Source organism: Hypanus sabinus, unplaced genomic scaffold (assembly GCF_030144855.1).
Source record: "Hypanus sabinus isolate sHypSab1 unplaced genomic scaffold, sHypSab1.hap1 scaffold_355, whole genome shotgun sequence".
Classification (NCBI taxonomy): domain Eukaryota; kingdom Metazoa; phylum Chordata; class Chondrichthyes; order Myliobatiformes; family Dasyatidae; genus Hypanus; species Hypanus sabinus.
The window spans coordinates 100944-113042 of record NW_026781255.1 but is presented as its reverse complement, the minus strand read 5'-3'; the positions used below and the strand labels follow the sequence as shown (position 1 = coordinate 113042).

Below are 12099 nucleotides of genomic sequence, written 5' to 3'. Positions count from 1 at the left end.
GGAAAGGAATGGAGGGTAATGGGCTGAGTGCGGGGCAGTGGGACTAGATGAGGGTAAGCGTTCTGCGCGGACTAGAAGGGCCGAGATGGCCTGTTTCAGTGCTGTAATTGTTACATGTTTATCATGCCGATACTAAGAAAGAGAATGCGCTGGAAACTTGGAAAACAATATGATAGATGATTTCCCGGTGCCGGAGGGGAAATAATCCAGCTGATTTGGGAGGGAAGCGAAGACATTGCTCAGCTTCTGGACAGGATATTTGTGTCCTCCCTGGCCATGGACGTAGAACTAAAAGATTAGATGTTGGCAAATATTATTCAATTGTTGAAGCAAGGTAATAGCGGTTTTCATTGGAAGTATCGTCCAGTGAGTCTTTCGTCAGTAGTGGGTAAACTATTATAGAGGATTATTAAAGATGGAATTTATGAGTATTTGGAGAAACGTAGTTTGGTTACGGAGAGACAACGTGGCTCTGTGAGAGGTATGTTGTCTTATATGAGCCAGGTTGAGTTATCTGAATAGTCGATGTAGGTATATGAATTCCGATAGTCAGGGGGCATGGGATCTAGGTAATCCTTCGTTGATTCAGAACTGACTTCCTAACAGAAGGCAGGTGATGTAGTAGATAGAGTGAATTCTGGCTGGAAGACAGCGGGCAGCCGCGTCCCGCTAAGAGGATGGACATGTTGGGACATTTTACAACTTCTGCACTCAGCAGTTACAGTGTTCCGAGAAATAGGGCTCAGGGAAATAATCGATTCAATCTGATCACACAACAGTACCTGGATAATTTATGGAATTAGGGCTGATGACGTAAGAAAATCGCTGAGATATTGACTACACTGCCACTTTATCTAAGCTGACCAGTCATTTCCATGTTACAGGGCAGATGTTACAATGACTTCAAAACAATCTTTTCCAATGAAGACCTACAACTTGAAACCAGCATTTAATAGTGTTGAGAGCAGCTTCTGGTGCTCATTAAAATAACCATCCTTCTAGAATGACAATTCCAATTTCCCAATTCAATTCCCAACACTTCGAAATCGTGGTTTTATCATATCGGGTGTAGATACGCTGAAACTTCGATCCATTTAACCCTGAATCCAGAGGGCCGGTGGGAAATCCGAGTCTCCCTCTGAATTAATAATAAAGAAACATACAAAACTACACAAACTAAAAATACAGCGAGGGTAAAGCAAACACCCGTGCACATACTTGTCTCCCTTCAAAACCATCACAGGCAATTGGAGAATACAGAACAAACAACTTCCTCAGCCTCAGCACGTATTCTGTAGAAGAGATGGGAGCGTGAGATGTGAGGAGCTGAGGCTCAGCTACACCAGCACTTCATAGAATTCCGGAATGATATGCATCCTTCGAATTTCGCATCAGTTCCTGGAAATCACTTCTCGCAAGATGACACAAATTTTGTTGCCACGTATATGGTGAAAAAGAAGATTAATTCAATCATCCCACCAACACAAACTAAAGAAACACACAACTGACATAAAGTCATTTATGACCCTAATCTTTCTCTCTCTCTTTCAATTGACATCACTTATGTCCAAACCGCATGCTGTATTTTAAATCTGCAATGCATTCATATTTTCAAAATATCGCAGAAAATAGCATGGTCTTATTTGTACAACAGTTAACAAACATCTGTAATGGCAATCATGCAAGTTTTAATAAAGCCTTTCGACTCTGGGACAAAGAGACGCCGACGGTAATGTGCCCCCGAGTTAATATTCAACACAATTAAAACATGACGACTCCACAACTGCAAGCCTCCAAAGGCTGCCAAGTTTTCTGACCTTAAATTTCTGTCCAAGGATAGGATTCGGGCTAAATGAACCCTTTGTTGTATAGTATCGGGGCGAATGATCCCCATTACCACAGCCGAAGCAACTGATTTGTTCCCTGTACTGGGACCACTTTCACACCCACCTCCAGACCTGAACTATTGTCTCTAACACCTTTCTGAAGGTATATTCAGCAGTGTGATACTCCCTTTATCATCTCACATCTATCTCCTCATGCTGTAACCATCCATTTTACTCAGTCTCCATGCTTCAGTGTGTGCAAGGACAGAGGGATCGAGCAGTATCAACGACTTTCTAGATTAGTCGGTGTTGCGAGACACTGACGTTGTAATCCAGACATAGAGCCACAGGAAACCACTGCACAGAAACAGGGTCTTCAGTCCTTCCAGTCAGTGAGGAATTATTTACACTGCCTAATCCCATCGACCTCACCCGGACCGTGGCCATCCATATCCCTCTCATCCGTGTACTTCTCCAATCATCTCTTAAACGTTGAAAGTGAAATCTCAATTACCGTTTGCGTTGGTAACACTGTCTACACTCTGCCGACCCTCTGAATGAAGAAGTTTCTCCTCATGTTTCCCTTAAACTTTTCACATGTAACCCCCTGGCTTGCCCCAGGCTCGCTCAACTCGCTTCCGTCTGGGGGAGCAGCCTTCGGCCCCACCAAACTGGATAATCAGCTTGTTTGAATGCTGTGTGACGTCCCCAAACCCGCCAATTAACAGATAGTACGCGATGTGCGATTAAATGATTACACTTCATAGAGATTACTAAAACTAAGTGATTAATAAAGATGCAGGATATAGGAAGGAAAGGAAAATAAAGAAAAGGCGCCAATTTATCAAAGTCCAAACCACTTCGTGCACAACCTTTGGAGCTCAATGACCGAAGTCTTCTTGCCACCATTTAATTCCCTCAGACCTCCTCGACTCGCAGCTCAGGACCACCCGCAATGATCAACCAAATCCCCTCCCCCCGGCACGTCTGTCTTCTTCTCCTCTCCTCGCCAAACCTCCTGGCCTGGGACACCCGCTCGGGGCCCGTTCCGTCGCCCAGTTTACAGCATCGCGTCCTCTCTCTCTCATCCCCTCGCGCCGACTCCCCAAAAGCCCGCCAACAATAGCTTACAGACCCAGAAGAAAGAACAAGATCAATCCCAATCGGTTAACAAATGAATACAATTCTCGTTATCAGTAAATTTTAACCTAAACAAGCTTCCAGTACTCTCTCATAACAAAGAAGCATTCCTACTTCTAACAAAACTAAGAAGCCATTTTGATTAACATACGCTGTAACAAAGAAAAAGAAGAAACCCCCTTTACACTCTCCCCCCACCAAATAAAATCCATGTCCTCATGGCTGTTAAATAACACCACCACTCTTCTTGACAACACAATCCCTAACCCAGGCGCAAACAGTGACATTGCTCCCCAAACAGTAAACCTGACGCCCTGTTCCTCAGGCGCTACATAGGTCAATTTATCTGGGAGTTCCCTAACCCTCCGAGACCTCCGTACCCCCTCACCTAAATCCTCCAGGCTCAGACACAACTGGAAATACCTCGGGTCCGCTTGTAAACTCCTCTCTCAACCGGTACACTTTACAGATATATTTGGACTCTGCAGTTACAGCGTTCCGAGAAACAGGGCTGAGTGGAATAACCGATTTAATCTGACCACCTGGCAACAGCTGGGAAGTTAACAGAATTAGGGGTGACGACGTAAGCAAATCGCTGAACTATTGACTGCACCGCCAGAGGAAACCACCGCACAGAAACAGGGTCGACAGCCCGTCAGCTCAGTCAGGAATTAATTAAACTGCCTACTCCCATCGACTGCACCCGGACCGTGGCCATCCATACACCCAGTACTTATCCAATCATCTCTTAAACTTTCACATCGAAATCTCAAATACCTTTCTGCGATATGGAGACCCGCCGGTGCTCAGCCTCACTTCCCGGCCCAAAACACCCGAACCGACTGTGTGGCGCCTCGGAGATACTGCAGGCTTCTGCCTCAGGCGCTGAGGGAGCGGGAGGAGAGGGCACATCACGGGACTGTGTACAGACAGGCTTCGAACCCCTTTCGGGCACATGAGGGGTAGAAGTCGAGTTTCGGATCTTCGTCTCACATTCGGCTTCCCAGCTTTCACCGGAGGGTGTGCGACCCTCCAGACTGCCAGAGGGGTAATGACAGGCTCTTGTTTCCTCTGCTCCGGCGAGAAGAAGGAGTGGTAGCCCGTACAGAGACAATACGGGTTGATAAAGCCCTGAGGCCGGCGGTGTCGAACAAAGGGGATGGAAGGTTGGACATTTAACTGACATCCGATTGGCTGATGCATGGAGCCAACGGCGTCCGGGGAAATGGGGGTGGCGGATGGGGTGGGAAACCCAGATTCCCGGCACTTCTGGGGTGGGCGGGGTTCCGTGGTGCTGAGTTCAAAGGAAGTGTGGCGTGAGAGCGCGGTAATGTGGCGTTGGGCCGGGAGGGGGAGCTCCTCGATGGAGAGGAAGAAGCTCGCTGTGTGGTCTTAAATTAGTTCGAAGGGTCACTTTAACTATTTATGGAATAACACGACAGAGGACTTCTGTAAAACATAATAATGCATATATATATATTTCTGATTCACTCTGTTCCAGCAGCATCCTTTTAGAAACAGGAAACACACCCTAATCCCGCAGTCCTGCGTCAGTCCTCAAAATAATCCGCCAGACACGTGTCAGACCCAAAGTATTCCCAATGCACCATGATTGTCCAACAGCCTCGTGACAGTCTCAAAACTAGCACCACTTCCTTGATCATGACCCACAGCCCCTGTCAGCTCCCAAATTGATCACACTATCCCGCTCTCCGCACAGCTCGTGTCAGTCACGGAACTAATCGCACCGTCCCACTCTCTTCCCACAGCTCGTCAGTCAAAGAACTAATCGCACTGTCCCACTCTTTCACCGCAGTCCGTGTCAGTTCCCAAACTAATCACAATGTCCCACTCTTTCCCCACAGTCCGTGTCGGTTCCCAAACTAATCACACTGCCTCACTCTCTCCCCACAACCCGTGTGAATCCCCAGATTAATCCCACGTCTCGGTTCTCTTCCCACAGGCCCACGTCAGTCCCCAAACTAATTGCACTGCCACTCTCTCTCCACCCATCTCCGCCCTTGTCAGTCTGCAAATTAAGCACGAAGTCTCACTACCTCCTGACAGACCCTGTCAGTCCTCGAATCATTTGTGTCCACTATTTCCCCACAACTCTGTTACAATTCCTAAGGTAATTAGTTATGGGAAGTGGAATCATGGTGCTAAAAGTCTGGAAACGGACCTTAATTCAGAAACGGTTGTGCTTCGGGGAATACACGACGGAAATGTGGAGGGATGGTAGGAGGCAGTTGCATGGGGTCCTGGGTAGATTTGTCCCATTCAGGCAGTGAAAGGATGGTAGGGTGAAGGACCCATGAGTGACAAGAGATGTGGATCATCTCGTCAAGAGGTAAACGAAGCTGATTGAAGTTTTCGGAAGCAAGGATCAGACAGGACTGTAGAGAGTTACAATTCAACCAGAGACGAACTGAAGAATAGGAATCTAGAGAGCTGGAAATGTCTTTGGAAAGACTGAGCAATGAAGATTAATGAAAGCCCCATGGCATTCTAGATTGATGAGAAGAAGAGGATGATTGCAGTGAGGGGAGGAATGGTCAGGGATAGAAGATGAAACATGAGTCTGGAATCGGGGAGTTGGGGTAAGACATTAATGAAGACTTTACTTCAACATTTACCACCGAGAAGGTTCTTGACGTTGGTGAAGGCGTTAAATGGACGGCGAAATTTTGAAAAAAAAATCAGGATAGATTAGTCCTCCTGTGGTCGGGAAATATCCAAGGTCACAGCGCGAAACGAGGGAAGAAATTGCCGCTCCCTTGGCGATGATCGTTGTGTTATCACTGGCCACAGAAGGGCTGCCAGAAGATTGGAGCTTGGAAAATATTATTCCGTTGTTCAAGAAAGGGAGTGGCGATAACTCTGGAAGTTGTAGTCCAGTGAGTCATACTTCAGTGGTGGGAATCTTTGAAGGAAGTTTCTTTTTTGGAAGGATTTAGAAGAATTTGGAGAAGCGTATCCTGATTCGGGAGTCAGCCTGGCTTTGTGAGGAGCAACTCATGCTTCCCGAGACTGACTGAATTCTGTGATGTTACACAAGTGTGAACTGAATCACTTTAGAAGAACGAACTTAAAGGCAGAATACAGGGTTAATAGCAATATTGTCAGCAGTGTAGTAGAAGAGGGGGATGATGGGTTCCACATCCAAAGATTTCGCAAAGCTTCTCTGCGAAGAAGGGTCTCGGCCGAAACGTCGACTGTAGATGCTGCCTGACCTGCTGCGTTCCACCAGCATTTTGTGTGTGTGTTGCTTGAATTTCCGGCATCTGCAGATTTCCTCGTGTCTGCTAAGATAAGTTGGTTTCTTGATAATTTTGTTAAGGAGGCGTATTGGGTGTTGCCTTCATTAGTCAGGGGCTTGAGTTAAAGCGCCGCGAGGTATTGTAACTCTAAAATAGTTACAATAGCCTCCTTATAGAAAGGATGTGAAAAGTTTACAGAGGCTGCAGAGGATGTTTACCATGGGGCTGAGTGGATAAGACATTCCGGACATTCTCTTGGGAGATTGGGAGGTTGAGAGCTGACTTGATAGAGTTTAACAAGATACGTCTCTACCGAAAGAAGTATAAGTTGCGTCTTCCCACCGCCAGCCTAGGGCGAGATGTAGCACTTCCATAGCACCCTCCCCAACTCAGGGTCACGTGGGGCCATGGGAGCAGGTGATAGATGGTCGTATGTGCTGCTGATGCCGGTCACATATGCTGCTTATGTCATCACTGACACCAGGAACAAAATCGCTGAAGAGTATTGACGACGGCTGGAATCAGCTGTCTTGTAAAGGTACTTTCTCGGAGAAGGCAATAGTCAGTGCAAGTGGTTTAGATGGGACATCCGGGTGGGTTTCTTAAATTAATATGAATATTGTCAAATCAAGTCAGGTCTAGTCACTTTTTAGTGTCATTTCGACCATAACTGTTGGTACAGTACACAGTAAAAACGACACAGCGTTTTCCAGGACCATAGTGTTACATGAAGCAAAACAAAAACTACACTGAACTACGTAAAAACAACACAAAAACTACACTAGTCTACATACCTACCCAGGACTGCATAAAGTGCTCAAAACAGTGCAGGCAGTACAATAAATAATAAGAGATTTGGTGCTTTTAACGATCTCTACGGAGGAGCCGTCAATGTTCAGCGGGAAGTGGTCGCTCTGTGCCCTCCTGAAGTTAACGACCATCTCTTTTGGGTTTTTTGTTCAGACTCAGAGACAGGTCGTTCGCTCTGCACCAGTCCGTTAGCCGCTGCACCTCCTCTCGGTAAGCTGACTCGTTGTTCTTGCTGATGAGACCCACCACGGCCGTGTCATCGGCGAACTTGATGATGTGATTCGAACTGTGTGTTGCAGCACAGTCGTGGGTCAGCAGAGTGAACAACAGTGGACTGAGCACACAACCCTGGGTGTAAACTCACACTCTCCTTCTCAGATCAAAATCAAAGCTGCATCGATTCGAAGTTAAATACAAATAATAAGCAGGGTGTCTCAGAGGTACAAATCAAATATAAGATTCCAGTGGAATGCTCAGCTTGATAGACGCCTAGTCACCCGGGCATTGCAACCATTAAAAATCACGAGTGCTCTAGGTGAGGCTCGAACTCACAGCCTCGGCATTTCTCCGCCGTGTACTGCCATATAAGTACCGCGCGCTAACCGATTGCGCCACTAGAGCCCAGTGCTGCAAAGACGTGTTTTTTTTTTCCATGGAAAGAAAATCTAGAAGAAAATTACAGATATCATAGTGCATAGAGCCAAAAAATCTATACAGCCCGTGAAAAGGCCGTTCGGCCCACAATGTATTGTCATTCCAGCTAAAAATCAAATCAAATGCACTCAAACTCTAATCCCTCCCTCCTACCCTGCCATATCCCTCGATCTTCCTTACATCCGAGTGCATATCGAGTCAACAAATGTGCACATCAAATACCACCTATAAATTTGCTGATAATGCAAGCATTGTTGGTCGAATCTCAGATGGAAACGAGAGGGCGAACAGAGGTGAGATATGTCAACTAGTTGAGTGGTGTCGCAGCAACAGGCTTGCACTGAACGTCAGAAAGACGAAAAAGCTTATTGTGTACTTTAGGAAGGAGAGAGATACCAATCCTCATAGAGGGACCAGAAGTGGAGAGAGTAAGCAGTTTCAAGTTCCTGGGTGTTAAGATCTCTGAGGACTTAACCTGGTCGCAACATATCGATGCATTTATGAAGAAGGCAAGACAGCGACTATACAGTACTTCATTAGGAGATTAACGAATGGACTCAAACAACTTCTGGAGAGCATTCTGACAGGCTGCGTCACTGTCTGGTATGCGGGGGGGGGCGGGTGGGCGAGGAGTTGCTACTCTACCGGCTGGGGAGATGGGGAGCCTTATGATCATGCCGATGTAAGCAGAGAGCTATGGATGGTGGAGAACAAGTGAGCACTCAGTACTCAGTAGGCGAACTTTTACAGACTTTCCATGAGCGAGGGTGGCAGGCGACAATTGCAGTCTGATTCTTAAGGGAACAGCGGCATCCAACCATTCTCCGGCGGAATGTCATGTTGAGACTTGGATGGCGGTCTTTGTTATGTTGGAAAAATGACGCTGGAGCTCTTCCCTGGTTGGGAACTGAAGGGTACTTCATCCTCTCTTGAATCTTTCTCTGTGCGTTGTTACTCTGTGTGTCCAGACGCCACGATAGGGCTGAACACTTGAATTTTCATTATAGTTGATTATCCGCTCGCAGTGCTTCATTTTCATAGGCAGATCTTGTGAACTTTCACCTAACTTTTGCACTCGAGGTCCCTCCAATAATATATCATCAATGCCGTTAAATCTGGGACACCAAGTGAGAGATTGCTAGTTACCGACCCACTGGCTAATGGATCATGACAGTCAGTCTGCCTTGCTATATCGGTCCTGTAAGGCTGAGAAAATAATCATTTCCCAAACTCCCCAAGTGTTTTCCATTGATAATCTCCTTGTGAATTCCGCTCCATCAAATTCGCAATATCTGACACAGCAGCATATAGTTAGGGGGGCAAACAGACAAAAACAGACAGCAGAAGGCACGCAGCAGGACAGACGAATAGATAGATGGATAGATAGATAGATAGATAGATAGATAGATAGATAGATAGATAGATAGAGAGTTAGATAGAAACAGACAGACAGTTAAGCAGACCAGAAAGACAAATAATCTACCAATCAGCAAAGAAGTACGAGACACGAGGCAAGAACTACAAATAAATGTGTGTGTGTGTGTGTGTGTGTGTGTGTGTGTGTGTGTGTGTGCGTGTGTATAAATATCAGCATTATAGATAATTACTCAGGGATGGATGTTCTTACTCAGGGATGAAGATTCTTACTCGAGGATGGAGAATCTTACTTAGGGATGGATATCCCTACTCAGCGTGGCTTAATCGGATGCGAGGAAGGGACAGAGCATCGCCAGAGAAGCAGCGAGAGGGCAGTTCGGCCGGTGTAAAAACAAACGGCGTCGCAGTTCATTCCCGATCCTTGCCAGCCGGTCAGGTAGATGATCAGATGTCCTCTTCGCTCTGCCTCCGATGCCTGTGGAGACCGCCGCAGGCGGGGAACATCGATCGAAGTTCAGTGGAGTGAGCTTCACCAGAGAACGCAGGATCAACCACGTGGTCCGTACACAGGGATTCCGGAGACCGGGTGATTTTTTTTCTGATGTAGAAGCGACATTATTGTGAACAACGAAAATGCAGTAGCATGGGTCGCAGAGTGGTAACGAAATCTCTGCGTCAAATGCCTACATCTGAAGACACTCAACACCTTCCGTTAACGAATGCGAAAACATACAGATCCAATAAACCTGTCCCTCCATATTAGATGCACCTGATACGGACAAGTAGTTACCACTACTCAACACCAGAATGTCTCTAATATTTTTTAAACTTCCGTATGAAACACGTCTTCCTCCGTTTCGAAAATTGAACTTTAGATTCGCCGCTGATATCTGAAATGTTTCATGTTCGGCAACTTCCTGGTGCAATCCTTCTGCAGCGGTTTCAGTGCAATCACAACGAAACTTTATGATGCTCTTATTAGACCATAATTATACGTCACTGCGTCATGACCTTTCCGGTTTGTGAGGGCAGGTATTCGGAATGTGTTGAAATGCAGTCTACCCAGTCCCTACCCTCATTCCTGTTTGAAATCCCATTTCCTTACCCTTCTCTATATCAGCAAACAAGAACCCTGTCATTCTTTGTCAATATCCCAACCCGACACATCCATGGAAGGTAATGACCTCAATAGTGACCCCTGTCTGTCCATCGATGACCATTTGCCAGTATCTCATCTGCTTTTATAGCACGGCGTCGTTCGACAATTGCAGTTCAACCTATAAGAGCACTCGCACATTTTCAGACCTGATTCACCTGCCATTACAGCATGAAGCTAATGTCCCCAGCTTATTCCATTCCATGGATCGGTCACGGGCATTCGGTAATGTAGGACCCGTTTTTTGTCAGTGTACATCACGTGACAGGTGTTGTTCCAAGGTCTGAAAAGAAAAAAAGAATATAGAGTCGTCCAGTGAACCAGACTCTGCAGAAAGAGAAACAAGCTAACGATCACCCTCGGACTGAGGTCAAGAGTAAATGTGTCCATTTTCAACATGGAGGTTGTGGGGCTGTGAAAGATAAAGTCGACCACGGCACGTGAAACACTGGCTGCTCTTTAGGGTTTTATCGCACGAGGACGAGAAAGGAACATGGGCATCACCATGGAAAATAAGAGCGGGCAGTTCAGCCGGTGTAAGAGATTTGTGGTTCCATACTAGATCATGACGCAATCTGTCAGATATTCTCCAGTATACACCCATAGATGTTAATCTGAGTTTTAGATGGCATCATAAATTTGCACAAACTGACATAGCATGGGTTGTAAAAGCTGGTAAACGTTTCCAGGGCACTGCTAACAAATACTGCTCCACTGAGCCTCTACACTAACAATTCCAGTCGATATTTAGGTAATCATAGCCGAGCTGCAAACTACTCTGGTGTTCTGGTAATTTCCATAAGCTGGCTACATTTAATTATTTCCCTTCTGCTCGCATTTCAAACATCTTTGGAAATTGAAGCGCCTAACATCTCAAAGTCCCCCCTTATCAACTCTCCAGTTACATCTCTAAAGCTGCCCAGAGGGAGGGAGGTGATTGATGGTGTCGGTGAATTCCAGTGTCAGTGTTGCACAGGGTGGAGTACAGTGCTGGGTGTGCAAAGTTCGTCGTGGTCACTTCACAGTGTTCCGAGTTGTACAGGTCTGTGTCCTGGCTTTGAAAATCTGGATATTGTAAAGTTCGTTGTCCACGCAATCAGCTGCCGAATATTCTTGTAAAGGCAAGTATGCAGGACATGTTTATATATAACCATATAACAATTACAGCACGGAAACAGGCCATCTCGGCCCTTCTAATCCGTACCGAACGGTAATCTGATCTAGTCCCACTGACGGGCACTCAGCCCATAACCTTCCATTCCTTTCCTGTCCATATACCTATCCAATTTTACTTTAAATGATAGCACCGAACCTGCCTCTACCACTTCTACTGGAAGCTCGTTGCATACAGCTACCACTCACTGAGTAAAGATATTCCATCTCGAGTTATCCTTAAACTTTTGCCCCCTAATTCTCAACTCATGTTCTCTTGTTTTTGAATCTCCCCTACTCTCAGAGGAAAAAGCCTATTCACGTCAACTCTATCTATCCCCCTCATAATTTTAAATACCTCTGTCAGGTCCCCCTTCCACCTTCTATGCTCCAAAAAATAAAGACCTAACTTGTTTAACCGTTTCCTGTAACTTAGGTGCTGAAACCCAGGGAACATTCTGGTAAATCCTTTCTGTATTCTCTCTATTTTGTTGACATCCTTCCTATAATTCAGTGACCAGAACTGTACACAATAATCCAAATTCGGCCTTACCAATGCCTTGTACAATTTTAACATTACATCCCAACTCCTATATGCTCTGATTTATAAAGGCCAACATACCAAAAGCTTTCTTCATCACCCTGTCCGCATGAGATTCCACCTTCAGGGAACCATGGTCCATTATTCCTAGTTCACTCTGTTCTGCTGCTTTCTTCAATGCCT

At 45.9% G+C, this 12099-nt stretch overlaps 1 non-coding gene across 1 annotated transcript; it reads right to left on the bottom strand.

The window, feature by feature from the left end:
- Positions 1–7563: 7563 nt before the first annotated feature.
- Positions 7564–7657, bottom strand: trnai-uau (transfer RNA isoleucine (anticodon UAU)). Its single transcript has 2 exons — positions 7620–7657; positions 7564–7599 (listed from the first exon to the last, which is right to left on the bottom strand). It is a non-coding gene; the product is annotated as a tRNA-Ile (tRNA).
- Between the last annotated feature and the right edge of the window lie 4442 nt (positions 7658–12099).